The sequence below is a fragment of the Lissotriton helveticus genome, chromosome 7 (assembly GCF_964261635.1).
Source record: "Lissotriton helveticus chromosome 7, aLisHel1.1, whole genome shotgun sequence".
NCBI classification, from domain to species: Eukaryota; Metazoa; Chordata; class Amphibia; order Caudata; family Salamandridae; genus Lissotriton; species Lissotriton helveticus.
This window is the reverse complement of record NC_136068.1, coordinates 1,156,479,209-1,156,494,927: the sequence shown is the minus strand read 5'-3', so window position 1 is coordinate 1,156,494,927 and position 15,719 is coordinate 1,156,479,209.

Here is a 15,719-nt window from a genome sequence, read left to right as displayed (position 1 = left end):
GGCTCACACGCCTTTCACCTCACCATTGCGCCTCTATAATGTCGGACCCACCGAGCCCCTCAGCTCGCTAAACCCTCACTCCCCGGGCACCTCGCCCATGTTACCCAAGGCCAACATCCGGCAAGCCCTCCTCTCTTACCCCAAGATCCTCGGCCCATTGCCAGATATTCAGACCACACCCTGAACGGCATCTAAGCTCTCCCTGACTTCCAACCCTAGCCCTCGGCGCCCACCCCTAGTCTAACGCCCCTGTAGGATTTCAGAAGCATGCCTCCCTTTTCATGACTCTAGACTCCTTCGGACACCAGCCCCTCAAGGCATCAGCCCCCCTGGCCCTCGGTGTCCTCAAAGATCGGATCCTGCCGCCTGAACCCCAGCTGTCCCCCCGGTGCCCGGGCGGTGCCAGTGAGTCAGCCATGAGCGTGCCGGCCGGCTCCAGCTGTGCTGCAGCCCGCTCCCCTGCACCGAGGCTGCAGTGAGCCGCTCCAGCCGGCTTCTCTCTGGGATGGAAACAGAGCTGCACTGCTTGGGCGAGCAGCTGTGTTTCTTGTGTTAACCCCCTTTGACCCAGACTTCTTCAGTCCCACACAGAGGCCAAGAAGCGCGCACCCATAAGATCCTCTTCCCATTGGAAGCTCGGACGCGGATACAGATCTTAATTTCGAGTCAGGTGGTCACAGGAAATCCTCACATTTCTATCCGGAGCGGCATCCCCCGGTGGAATTTCCTGCACCACACTATACAGGGCCTCAATGAGAGCTGGAGTTAAAGGAACATCCTCCAATTTCTGGAGGAATCTCTAAATATGGAGCAGTTCATACTGCTGGAATTTCCTCCAAATAATAACACTGTGGGTGGAGAACATTCAGCTGCAGTATGTGCTTTGTATTTAGAGATTGTTTAAGAAACTGGTGGTTGTAGCCTAATATGGCGGGTGAGCCTCCCGACTACTTGGCGGCCGGTCCCAATCCTGCTGTGATGACAGTCTTCCGACCGCCACTGTAATGAGTCCCTAAATGAGGGCCATCTCTTAGTTGGAAGACATTCCACCAGTGAATTCTCCCCCAGGATTTATCACTCCATCCATAAGTAAGAGGATTTCCTGGTACCACCTTCAACACAGCACGGCAGGAACCAGGAGAATCATTGCCAAACTTCATCACCCCTTTGCAGAGTCTGGTACAACGCTGCCACTTCAACACATTTACAAATGAGGACGCAGTTCGACTTCGGGTAATCGAAGGCTGTTCAAGGTCTAGTACAAAGCACAAGATTCTTCGAGGGCATTTATCGCTAAAGGAAATAATCAAGAAGGCCGAAGCTGGAGAGCGGGTCAAAGCAAGAGAACTATCAAAAGAACCGCACCTATCTGCAAGACACCAAGATACCAGAAAAGAGACATCTCTAAGGTCGGTGAATAAAGCACAAGAAATAAACAAAACCAGAAACGGGGAGGATGAAGACGGATCAGAGATAAGACAACGAGAGAAACAAAATAACATGAAGTACTCTGAGTCAACAACACAAAAGACCGAGATGATCCAGGAGTACGACAGCGTCACTTATTCAACCTCAAACTCAACGTGTAGTGCAAGTGATTATGAAGCAGATGAAGCATCAAGTGAGACAGATCGCACCAATGGACCAGATGACAGCCTGCCCAACAAATGTGCAAGAAAGGCAAATTATAGAAGTCTGGACCAGTTACGCCAGCACTGGAATTCGGTACATGATCACACCCGTAACACAGATGTCAGTGCACAAAACAAGCGGGAAGGAGAAGCAAACCGGATAAGACAGACTGACTCACTCGGACACCGGGAAGAGGAAGACAAACACATCCACGACATCCGAGACAATGAAGAAACCGAGAGGAGGCCATCATCATCACACGAGAGAGGTAGACATGAAATGCCAAGAGATCAACCACAAGAGATAGATATACCAAGAGATCAACCACAAGAGATAGATATGTGGTCATCAAACAACCCATCCAGTAAGACGACATCGAAGTCATTTCGAGAAAGGTACCCGGAGAAATATGCCAAAGAGAACTCCGACTCTAGGAGCAGCTCGTCACGGCCTACCTATTTAAAAAATCATCTATTCAAGACACACTCAAGAGAACGGTATCAAAGGACATCGTCAGAAGACTCCTCTGATTCAGAAAGCACGTCTGTTCGATCCCTCGAGTCGACCGAGTCATGGTCCCGACGACGGCCATGGCGTCAACCACCTGAACACACCTCAGAACCAAAGGACATCAGTCACGTCAAGAGTAACATATCTCACATCAATGTCCCTGAGTACTCAGTCACTTCACAAGACAACCTGTCATGTCAACCGCAGATACATCAAGATACAAACCATATACCTTCACCACGGATAGGGTCAGCGAGGCAGACCCACAGGGCCTACGGAAAGAAAATAAAGATAGTGGACACTACCAACCGGATGGGAAAGGAATATCCAGTCACCCCGCAAGGAAGACAAGACGTGTTAACAGAGACAGACCATCATCCGATGAGAGAGAAACATGCACAGGCCCAGACAGTCAAAGAGCTCACCAGTCCTAAACATGAGTGGGAGTGGGTGAGGCAAACAGAGGCAGCGAATGAGTCCCCGAACCAAACCAAGATGGTCTTTTCAGATAGCGCCTCACCGTCTGGTATACATGACTCTGAACAGGAAGGCAGTGTTGTCCTGGACCAGACAAGACAAAAGGAAGTACAGTCATACGCGGGTGCTCAGAAAAGAACCCGAACAACACCCCCTCATGAAGAAAATCGAGCGTCAATCAAACAAGAGCCCCATATGAAGACTGACTGCCGCCATCAAGTTGAGCTTTTCACAGTCACCTCAGAAACTGAAAATGAGTGGATCACCCAGAAGCTGATTGGAAACCACCACGAACCTAAGCACAAGAAGACCACGCGAGAGAAGCTGATTGGAAACCACCACGAACCTGAGCACAAGAAGACCACGCGAGACGTCTCGCAATTACAAAGATACACTACTGTAACAAAAGATGTTCTCGTCAAAGCAACAGAAAGCCATACAAAAGAAATGGAGATGCATCTTCGTAGCCCAAATAGGCGGCCTGCAGACCCGTGTGGCTGACTGAGGAACCATTAAACATGTTAGACGCTAAGTTTATTTTGTCAACAAGGGGGAGATGTAATCGTGTGATGCAGTCCAGCGTTTCAACAAAACGGAACTATAAGAACTGCAGAGGCTGACGGAAGACGACTCACCCGCATCGTGAAACCGAAACGAAACTGGAACAGAGAGATCCTGAGACACTGCCAACTGACAGTCAGGCACTGATGGAGACTGCCGCTGAGAATGAGCCCGACAGGCCATACCGTATCACTTCATCGAAGAATTCAAAAGAAAGACAATTTCCTGTTTTGCTGTGGTGTATATTATTTTGTTTTCTTTTATTCACAGAGGGGGGAGATGTAATGATGTTGATGCAAAGTGCCCAGTGACCCAACTGGTCAGGCACTAGGACCGGCCCGAGTGAGGGACGAGGGCAGGCGGAAAGGGAGGAGCTGGGGACCAAGTGGGCAGGAAAGGGCAGTAAGCTGTTGGGACTTGAAGAAGGAGGATGATTAATAAAGAAGGTCCATGACCCTACCTCACTGTGTCCGCCTGAGTTATTGGGGCTGGACACTACACCACCCAACTCCTAACCAAGTTTATAGCTATTTATATCATGCTTTAGTTTAGATCCTGTAAGTGAGAATATATTTCATTGCCTGTAATTTTTGCACTCATTGATGAGCACCAGCCTTGCCAAAGCCTGTCTTTCACTTGACCTGCACATTAGTGAGGTCTGTGCGTATTTTTTCAAAATATTTAGTTGTATAATTAGGAATCAGTTCTATTATATCCATCAACAAGCATTGGCAAAGCCAATACCTCTGCTTTTAAAAGGCAAGAGCTGACCAATGGGCCTTGCCAGTGCATGTTTGTGTTGGCACGGGCAGTCTCACAGCCCTTTATATTTAACTTTTAACCTACCATTCAAAAATTATATTGGTCATGTTGGAACAGTAAATTAAAAATGCCTTGGTGGGTGCTAGGTTGTCACAACGTACTCAAACATATGCATTCACAAGGCAGCCATATTGGAAAATATATTTTTTGGGAAAAGTATTATAAGATGGCAACTGTAGGTGCACATGTATGTGCATAGATGATAATGATGCACAAGTGGCCATTTAGGCATTTTAATTTGCTGTGCCAAACTGTCAGACAACCATTTTAATGCACCAAGAAGCATGGAGGCAGCAACAGGGATGCAGTCACAGAAGAGCCAAATGTAAACTTTGTCAATATTCTTTTATTCTTCTTCTTATTTTAGAAATATGACAGCAGCCAACGCGTTTCGTTCCTATCATAGGAACTTCATCAGGACTGTAAGCAACGTAAAACAACATATAAATAAACATGTATATACAATATTTACAAGACCAACAATACATATAAAAAACAGTATACAAAACTAAATGGCACTAACATGAGACCAAAAATAATACAATTATACATATTCCCTATAAATAAAGAGAACATTATACAAATACATACATATAATACACAAAGACCCATATTAATAAATAATGTGTTTACATTCACAGCACAACTTCAGATTGTTACTACTGTCTTCTAAAAAACAGAGAGAAAGATTGAGACAGGGGAAGAAGGAGAAAAACAAGAACATAAAAGAGGGGACAGAATCTCAAATATAGCCAATTCAATCGAAAACAATTTGGACACAAGCAGCTCCTCACCGAGTTCTGTCATTAAAAACATTCCTTTTGGAGAATTGACCCGTGTTCGGAGAAACTGTAGCGAACCAGGTAAGTTTAATGACAATGTTGTGGAAACCAAACAAAGATTTCTGAAACGTGGTTATGACCCCGACACTCTAGATAAAGCCGTGGCCAGGATTGGTACGGTTGACAGGGATGCCACGCTTAGTGACAAATTGACCAAGAAGCAATTGGGCAATAATATGACTAAAGCAAGGTTCATTACACAATACACTATGCATAGTGACAAAATCTTTAATGTCTTCCGCAAGAATTGGCACCTACTCACAGTTATCCCTGGATTAAAAGAACACATAGGTAATCAGCCATCCATTACATATAGGAGGGGCTCATCTTTACTTAATCAATTACGTCCCAGTTATGTAACTACTCCATCGAACAGAGGGACTTGGGGGCATATTATCAAGGGGGTTTATCTCCGCTTTTTTGGCTTTAAAAGCCAAGAAAGCGGAGATAAAATTATCTCCCTATTACCTAGCTGTCGCTAACACCAGTTAGCGACAGCTAGTAGGAGATAGCGACCATCTTGGGCCCCGCTTTTCGCTATCTCCTATTACCAACATTTGGAGATATTCGCGCTAAGCGCGAATATCTCCAAAAGCTAACACCTGCCCCTGAGCAGTTCTTAGCCATGTTATCCAATGGTTCTTAGCCATGTTATCCAATGGTAGGTGGATAACATGGCTAAGAGCATTAGCTCGGTAATGCATGAATATCGCTGACTTTTCAGCGATATTCATGCATTTCGGCCGATTTTTATCGCTTAGGAGATAAACCTTGACAATAGCAAGGTTCCTAAGCGATAAAAATCGCCGCAGCTCGGCGATAAAAATATTGCCGCTAAGCCAATATAGCGATGATTATCGCTAGTTGTTGGTAATATACCCCTTGGTTTCCTTCAAAGCCCAAAGTTTTTTTCACATGTGGGACATGTAACATCTGTCTAATGGGCAACCTGTAGTCGGCTGTGGGAGCAATAGTATCTTTTTAACCATTTTAATGCAGTAAATAAAAAGTTGAAAACAAAGCGGGCAAGAGCACCAAAATAAAATAAGTGAATGGCCTGGTGGAAATTTAAAGCTGCTAGGCTCACGAAAAAAAGAAATTCAAAACAGAACAAATTTAAAGTGGTAGCGGATATGAATGGGCGGTGGAGCAATAGATGATTGAGGAGGGGAAGCTGATAGAGAGGATAGACAGAGCGCCGGGGTTTTGGGGCCCTCATAAAAAATGTCAGATTGAAAAAGTCAAGAAATAAAATACGGAAGCAGGATGGGTGAGCAGCGCACAGGTGGGGGAGTTACAATAGAAAGAGAGAGAGTATGGTGGGGACCTTAAGGGGGACCAGCAGACGAAGGAGAAAACAAGTAAAGACATTCACTCCCATTGAGTGCTGAAAAGAAAAAAAGAGTCCCTTGAAGTCAGCAAATACAACTCCTACAATCATAAGAAATAAGCAGCAATGCTCCAGAGGCAGGGCAAGCACAGGAATAGTGAGGAAAGCTATCAGAAAAGGAATATAGCATTTAGAGGGATGAGACTCTCATCCAATCATGAGCAAGGGGATGAGCCACATCCCACTCTATGCATTTGCACAATATTCAGGGCCACTGGAACTATATGATTTTGCAGCCATTGCTTTTTAAACATCGTCATGGATTTTCCACACTTGCGACAAAATCCATCATTTGTTGTATGATTTGTAGATTTGACCGAAATAGAAAAAATAGATCAAAAGTTACTACAAAGGCCACCACACATGGTGCTAAATAATGGCACACCCTTTGCAAAGGTGAATTGGTCACTCTTCAATTGCTAATAGGTGTATTTAGACGTTAAACTGTTACTAATGAGATGACACCTTTTCCCACAGAGTATTAGCATGTGTAAATTTACAACAAAAAAAAAGAAGTAATACTGCTATAATATATGAACAATTATGCCTGATAATTTGTCTTTTCTTGCTGCATAATTTGGTCCTACTGTGGTGCATAATTTCTGTGGCCCTGACAATAGGTTTGCAATAACAGTTAAAGCTGTTTGGAGGCAAGATCTAAAAACGGCTGCAGCAAATATTATGTTACATTAAAACGATTTCTAAAGCGCACAGCTGGCTCCAGAAGGGGGGTTTCCGGTGCTGGCCACAGGCAAGACAACAGCAGTAGAGGAAGGCAGGCTAGGCTAGACCAAGGAGGAGAACAACCAGGTTTTTAGTTGCTTCTGAAAATGTAAGTGGTTTTGAGTCTTTCTTAAGCGAAGATGGCAAAGAGTTTCAAAGAGTTGAGGCAAGGACACAAAAAGAACGTCTGCCCATTCTGGCTCTTCTGTGATGCGGTATGGAGGTCAGATTCAATTCTGCTGAGCATAAGGCTCTGATTGGGGAATACAACTGCATCAGAGCAGCAAGACTAGGCGCTCCTTGTTTATAGAGGATCTTATCGGACATGCATAGCGCTTTAAACTTTGTGCGCTTTTCAACAGGTAGCCAGTGGAGCTTGGATAAGTGCTGAGGGGCTGAACAGAATCTGGGGAGGGAGAAAAGAAGCCTGGCGGCAGCATTTTGAACATCCTGTAGTCGATTCAAGACTGATCTTTTGGCGCTCAGGTAAAGGTTGTTACAATAGTCAAAGTGAGAAATGACAAGGGATTGAACAATTAGTTAGCAAACTTGTAGAGTAAAGAATCCTGTTAGACCTGGCATCCTTGGCGTTTTTTCTACTGACTTTTTTTTACCTCTACCTCCTTTATTTTTGATGCTGTGCTGGATTTCGTTTTTGCTGGCTTAGATACTTTGGGCACTTTGCCACTGCTGTTCAGTGTCAAAGTGCAAGTGCTCCCTGTAAAAAATTGGTTTAGTGATTGGTTCTCCCTGATTGGCATGTTAGATTCACCAATAAGTCCCTAGTAACATGCACTGCGTGTGCCAGGGTTGGTGAATCAGACGCTACTAGTGGGCCTGTAGCACTGATTGTGCCACCCATGTGAGTAGCCATAAAAAGATGTCTCAGGCCTGCCACCGCAGTGCCTGTGAGCAGTTTAACTCCATGTTAAGCTTGGCAAGTGCACCCACTTACCAGGCCCTACCCTTCCCTTTTGGTACACATAAGACATCCCAATAGTAGGCCCAAGGTACCCCCTGGGGCAGGGTGTTGTGTATGTGAAAGGTAGGACATGTACTTATATGTGTAACATGTCCTGATAGTCTCATACTACCAATTTCGTTTTTCTCTATCGAAAGGCTACTTTACCCATTGGACAAAATGGGGAATGCTTTGTAATATTTTACAAGCATATCTTCCTATAGGAACAAAATAGAAAAGTGGAGTTTGGTGTCCATGAACTCAGAATTTATTAACACATCCTTTAGTAAGGATGGTTTTTAAATTGAGTGTTTGAAAATAGCACTTTTAGAAAGTGGCTATTTTCTTGTCTAACTATACTCTGTGCCTCTGCCTGTTAGTGGATTGACTGTCTGGTTTCAGTGTGGGAGAGACAGAGGATGTGCATTCCCTGTAGACAGGGTCTGGGGGGGGGGGTTGAGGTGTGCTTGGCCCTTCCTGAGTGACCCAACCCTGAGCTGAATAGACCCTGGCTGCATGTAGAGTGGTGGGAGGAGATTTACCTTACACCTGAATGGAGCCTGGCTCCCTTGCACAATGCTGTCTCCACCCCTGGGGTCATGCTACACCAAGTGAATAGAGAACTGGTTTGGAATGGGTTCAGAGACCCTGACTTCAAAGACATTTTGGGGTATAAGTATGTGCCCCACAACACCAGTATTTTACACTACTTCGTGATCAAGAAGGACCTTTGCCCAAGAGAAGAGCTGGAGAGACTGACGGAGGAACGCTGCCCCTTTGGTGTGTGCTGTCTGGGGAGCCCTGCAGTAGCAGTAGATTCTGCTTAAGAAAGGAAGGGACTGTGTTGTGTGCTGTGTCCATCCCCTGCTTGAAGAGGAGTCTCCAAGGGCCTGTGTTAGCTGGTCTCCTGTTGCAGGAAACTCAGGGACATCAAAGTTTCCAGGATCTTTTTACCTCTTTGTCCTTTCTACCCAAGCTGTGCTATGCATGTGTCATTGCACACCCTTCGTGAACTGTGGCCGCTGAGGAGTCTGCATCGCCGGTAGGAGTGGTGTTGGCTCCCGCGTAGAGTAGGCCTCGTCGGAGCATGGAGGTGCCGGAGAGAGAGACACGAACTCTAGAGGCAGTGGCGCAGGTTCGTCAGGTACACTCAATTCTCTAAATGAGTCCAGACGCCCTAATCCTGCCTTGTTGTAACCAGGAGGGGGTTTACTTGCAATGACCACACCTGGTCTGAGATTGGTGGTGGCACTTTGTTTCCCTACTCCCTTCCAACAGCGGAGGGGGCCGTTTACATACTCCTGTAGTAAAGAGATCATGTGGGCATAATTTCTTTGTGGCTCACTATAGGAGCGGGTATTGACATTTATGAAGGCGTTCAGTGACTGGTGGTACTTGATTAACATACCGGAGACAGTGTTTCCAAAGATTCAGTGACGGGGGCACTTTTCTCGCCTACTGCTAGAGGAGTTTGTGTTAACAGGGGCCCGTAACGCCAGTACAAGGAACATGTGTTTACAACAAGGCAGCTACTGAAGTTTGATGCAATTTTTGGAAATAATTACAACCACTCTATGACAAAGTTTAATGCAATTTTTGAAGTAACTTACAACATCCCTATGATTCTTTGACCCAATAGCATTTACCTGAAAAATACAGAATATATATATTTTTTTACATACCTCAGTGTGAAGTGCTCTTTGTGGCAGGTCTAAGGTGGCATTGGTGCGTCCGTGAGCGTGTGGTGTGCAGCCACTTTACACATTGCCTCTGGGATAAGCCTGACTTCTCTGCCAAGCTACAAAGGGAGTGAGCAGGGGTTATCCTTAGTGTGTGACTCCCTTGCCCTGACTAGAGTAGTGACTTCTGCCTGGCTTAGGCGCTTGCCCTAGCCAACCAGAAATTCCATTTCAAACAAATCCCATGATGGATTTATGGTTTCCTAATATGCCAAAGCAGAGTGCTGCCAGGGTTTTAGCCTGGGTTTCAAAGGATAGCGAATCATACATTTAAAAAAACTAGGATTTTAACCATTGACTTAAGTTAAGGAAGACGTCCTAGCACTTCTGGCCAACAAAGGTCTCCCCATAGGTGGGTGTGTACCCAACAAAAGCATCCCAGCCTGCTGGTATTGAGCTTTGATACAAGTAACAATCGGTTTTGTCGGGTCAAACAGTTTCTTTGTAGTATTCAATATTCAATGAAAACAACATGATTGAATAAAAGCAAAGAACTTGAATACAAAAGAGAATACACAAATTGAACTCATTCATAAAGAAAAAGTATTTTACTTCATATTTGCAAATCTTTTAATAAAGTCAAGAATTATCATGACATGAGAGCTGTTCGATAACTCAATTAAAAAGGCGGCACATGTGGGCGTGATTATAGTGACATGGTGAGTGAGGTGACAAAGTGACAGAATTTATACAACAAGGTGAACCAACACTGTACAAATTATTACACAAAGAGATATTGAAAAATCGGTTCAATTACCCATCAAAAAGTGGTGGTCACCCTGGCTTGGTCAATGAATGACATAAAATAGTGTGCTAGGTGACCTAATGCATGGACCAAAAGCAGTTGACGTTTTGACCCTGACAATCTGCATTAATTAACGATGTCAACATGGGTCTTCTTCATGACAAACAAACACGAAGGACAACCGATACTCCTGATTTTCTTGAGGTGTACTTAAACCTCGACCCCAAAGCCTTGGGGAGAGTAAACCAGGGGTTTGTTCCAACTGGTGGTTGGGCTGGGTGACCTGATAATGAATAAAAAGCAGAAGGTTTTCTTGGCGCTCAAAGGGTCTCAGCCAAGTCGGTGGTGAACAATCAAACATCCGCTGTTCTTTACGCTGGAATAAAGAATGCTATTCCTGGTAGGGAAGCTTGGATTTTTTAATCGTACCAAGCACAATGTAGTGAAGAATCTGGGCTACAGAACGTTTCCCTGGCGCTCAAAGGGTCTCAGCCAAGATGGTGGTGAACAATCAAACCTCGCTGTTCTTTCTGATGGTGGACTAATGAATGCTATTCCTAGCAGTGAAGCTTGGACGTTTTAATTGTACCGAGCATAACATAGCGAAGAATCAGGGCTGCATAGTGGCTTGCAACTGCTGGCTAACGGCAGGAATCTGTAGATTGAAAGTAGTAGTATTGAGCTTTGAGCAATTTTCATGCGTCCATGTGAGACAGTTTAAAACATTTTCACTGTCAGCGGCCGACTCTGAGGACAAGGAAATGATTAACTGAGTATCATTAGCGTTGACTGCCACACATTTTTCCTACACATCTTTCCAACACATTTATGTTCCGGCTAAGATGATTGTCAATGCTTTGTCCTCTTCAGATGCTTTGATCTAATCTTCTCACAAATACTCACTATCAAAGCCATCCTCTTCTATCTCTTCATCAGGCAATCCTACAAGCAACCTGAAAAGACAATTCTCCACAGCATTCCCAACCCCCAGCATATGCTGTAATCAGAAACAACATCCCGGTGCTTAAAAGGCACATCAGTGAACATGGGAGTCGTCTTTGCTACACCCTTCATGAACGACAGATTCACAAGCGGCCTAATATTCATTCTAATGGTAAACTTGGTTTCCTACATATACTGCCAAAACATTTGCCACACCCACAGGGAAGCCAAAGCTTTCTTTTATATTGTGTAGTATATCAGCTCAGCTCCTTTCAAATGTATTGAGGCGTATTCTACAGTTACTTACTTCCCCCTTTTCCTGCAGCCATACAACCCCCAAACGATTGCCACTGGAATCCGTGTCAATGACAATTATTGGTTTGTACTTGATATCAAATGGCTTTAAGCCAATGTTATTTTTCAAACACACGGATTCTGTTTCACAGCTTTCATTTCACTAAACCCCCTACATCATTTTGATACGTATCTGCAACTTTTTTACTTGTCAGCAAACAAATATATAAACCATATGAACATTGAATACTAGGAACCAAGGACTATGGGCATTAACCATGAATTTGATCATATTTCCTTAGGAACCTGCTTTCTCATTAGTGATATGGAACAACATAATCTAAAGTTCCAGTATCAATCTACAGTTGACTTTCATGGCATGCCCCCTTTTTTTTACTACATATTCTATAAAGATTCACCCAGCCTGTCTCATTTTGCCTACTAGAAAGATCAATGTGATCTTGGAAATGCATTGCTCTTGTTAAGAGTTTAAATAATGGATACTGAAAAGTCAAATCTTTTCTCTTCACAAAATAGACGCTTTGCCTCTGTTTCACACCGGTTAAATTAAATCAACCCTTCCAATATTTATTCCGTGGATTTCAAACAGTGTTAATGTTTAATGTTTTTTTCCTTTACATCATTTAAATTACCGCCGCTGGGGAACACAAAAATTCCCTTTTTAAAAACCACTGCTGCTGGGGAAGTATAAACTGAGATACAGAAACACTCTGGTCTATGTTAAAAAAAACCAGGAGTTGATTTTCATTCTCTTTTAAAAATAAATAAATATATCTCTACGAAGAATTTCAGTCATTCAAATTTCTCAAAAGTACTTAGCTTGATGTTAAGGTGCTTCTCGCTTATTCTTCCATCCCGTCCTCGTCGCCAATGATAAGTTGTGAATAAATACACAGAGTATATTCCTTGGGTAGGTTTATTCATGGCGGCAACTAACTTCACTAGAATCACCAAGGAAGAACATTCTAAACTACATGGAATGTACAAGTAATAAACAGGAAGAGAATACTACAGATACCTTGTCCTTTGGAAAAAGTAAACATGGCTGACTATGATGCAAATACAAATAGCATGCATTACATACATATTATCTCTATAATATTTGTGTTACAAAAGATGTGAACACATTGGAGTCATTATGTAAAGCAAGCTGATGATATTCTGACTGCAAGTTTAGTGTAAACTAGCAACACCCTTGTGAGTTAGCATCTCCCAAATGCTAGACAGCTGATGCTGATTCACCTAAGTAATAAAATTCCATACATAGCTGTATGTTAGCATTCATCTTTCTGGCTAGAGGTACGGGGCAAGCCATTCAGATGCTTTGACTTCTTCCATGAAACTCTCTTGACATAATCAGCCTAACTTCTCAGTTCCTCTCTCTTTAACAATATGGATACATTTCGAGCTTTGTGTAGGTTTGGTTAAAGTCTAGCTTTTAATATCTTATCAGTAAGATGTTTAGGTGCGCTTTATCCTCACTAAGTACTCTGGGATATTTCACTTCCTGAATCTGGCTGGATTCCCCCTCAGCATCTATTTCTAAGATTAAAGCCTGAACTGGGTGATTTGGGTCTAATTTCATCTCAAATTGCTTTGCTGATGCAACCTGTGTCTGGTGAAATATACAACCTGTGTCTAGTGAAATATACCTTAGCAGCAAATCCTCTGCCTTTAAACTCTAAAGACTATTCAAAATATCTAACTACGCAAATGGTTTTATTACCGTAAGCTTTATGCCAAGAGTGTTCAGTTTCAGATCCCCAAAATTCGGCAAAAAATTCCTCAATAAGCAATATGTAATCAGCTCCAAAATCTGCCAATACTTACACCTTCTTTCCTCTAGTCTTTTTAACTCATCTCTGCTACCACACCCTGCCGCACTAATCTTTGCAACAGAACTGTTCCTGTTCACCTTTTATTTTCCCATTCCACAAGTCTTACCCTTTCCCCCTCACTCAGGTTGAATATGCCACTGTACTTTCCCTTGCACATCCATGCATAGCGTCCTTTATTTTTAAACTTTCTGGATTACTGCCTGTTCCGAGTCATCGCCTATTTGTTGCTAGGAGTCCCTTTAACCCTCAACAATAAGATATGTATTATTTGTGTTAGAAATGGGGTTGCTGGTTGGCTAGGGTATGGTATACATCAAGGAGCTGAAGGGGTAAAGAACAGGTCGCCCCCACTCACACAATCATAAACAGCAATGGACCTGTTCAGAAGGTGTATAGAAACCTACCCGGTGAACGTTGCGCTTTACAAATACTTTTTAACATAACATAACATAACATAACATAACATAACATAACATAACATAACATAACATAACGCGCTGCTCAGTGACCCCTCCAAACATGTACAGGCACCCAACTTTGTGTGACGGAACAGCGGTTATCCCTATGCCTTCTGTTCAGGAGGTACCTGGATCACCTGCTAGTTAATAAAAAACACCGTTGTGTCTGTGAGCTCTGCCTCCCGCTGTCTATCCCACTGGTGTGAAATGACCAAACATAAGTAGGAAAGGAAAAAAGGTGAGAAACGGTTGGCAGTGCCTCACAGGAGTAACACCATGGGATTCTGCAGACTGGTACTCACCTGCGTCCTCAGGTTCTCATAATCAGCGACTGCCAACCCTTAACAACATTTGTGATAAAGTAAGAGAAAGAAAGAAGACACAGTGCTAAGTGTGGTATCACGTGTTGCCAGTGCACCAGATGGCTTATCTGGGCATTCGGCAATATCAACCCTGTAAGGAGTGGCGGGATCTAAATGGAAACGCCGCCATTCCTAATCTAAAACCGAGCTAGACAAAACTGGTTATATTGCTAAAAGTTGCATGAGGCATCACAATAGGCATAAACATGCGAACATTGGGCATACCAACAATACTTCAGTGGCCTCAATAACCTTAGCATACATCACATTAGGCACAGCCATATTCTGGTGGGGCACACCATGAATCTACATCACCATGGGCCTACACATGTGAGCCTAGGGGCATAATAGGGGCCGAATCATCTCAGCATAGGGCATCAGACACATTGGGCAGGTCATTAGGCATTACAAGCCTATCTTACGCCTTATTTCAGATTAGCCTGGGCACCACTGTGCCGGCAGAGCCCCTCCTCTGGGACTCTCAAATCAGCAATGCCCCCGGATGTTGCATCGGCCCACTGTCCGGCGGGGCTGCTGGGTAGTCACCAATGGTCCCTGGCACCAACGGTGCCTCTGGAGCCCCACACCAGGACTCTGGACGGCAGAGATGCCCCCTCGGTGCAGTTAGTCACACACAGGCGCTCACGGTCAATGAGGAGCCCCAAAGAAGAAGACTGACTAGCATGTTGGAGTCACCCTGGTACACGGTAATGAAAGAAATGCGGCCTACCACATAGCAGCTCCCCGCGCTCTCGCAGGGCAGCTGCTAACCCAGCACGGGCACTTCGGAGCCCTCAGTGCGGCCACAGGGGGGCGGGCACCGACAATGTGCCCCATCTTCCCCCCCCCAATTCCTCAATGGGCCCGACTCACCGGCTGTCCTGTGGCTGCACTCGGGGCTCTCCTCAGCTCCTGGGGAGCCCCGATCACCGGCACCTCCCAAGACTTCACCCGGGCCCCCTCCGGGGACCCAGAACTTCGGCTGGGGAGCCGTGAGGCTCAGGACGTCTTGCGGTGCGGGGCCTGGCTTCTCTGCATCCACGGGGCTCCCTCGTCACCATGGGAGCCCCGCAACACCACCATTTGCTTCCAGCTCCCGCGAGGCTCTGGATGTCTTGCGGCAGGCCCCGCCCACCACCAGATGGCCTCGGCTCTGCTCCGGGTTGCTGCGGGCAGTGCGGCAGCTCTTCCCTTATCTTTGGCCCGGACTGCGGTGGTGATTGGTGGCAATTTGGTGCGCGGGCACACGGGCCCGCGGTGGCGGTCTTGGGTACCCGCTTCTGGTGCGCCGGGACTCAGGCCGGCGTTAGTGAGTCCCGGCAGTCCGAACTCACGGGGTAGGCTTCCGCTTACATTGACAAGAAACCCATGGGGTGGGGCCCCCGCTGGGTTTCTAATTAGG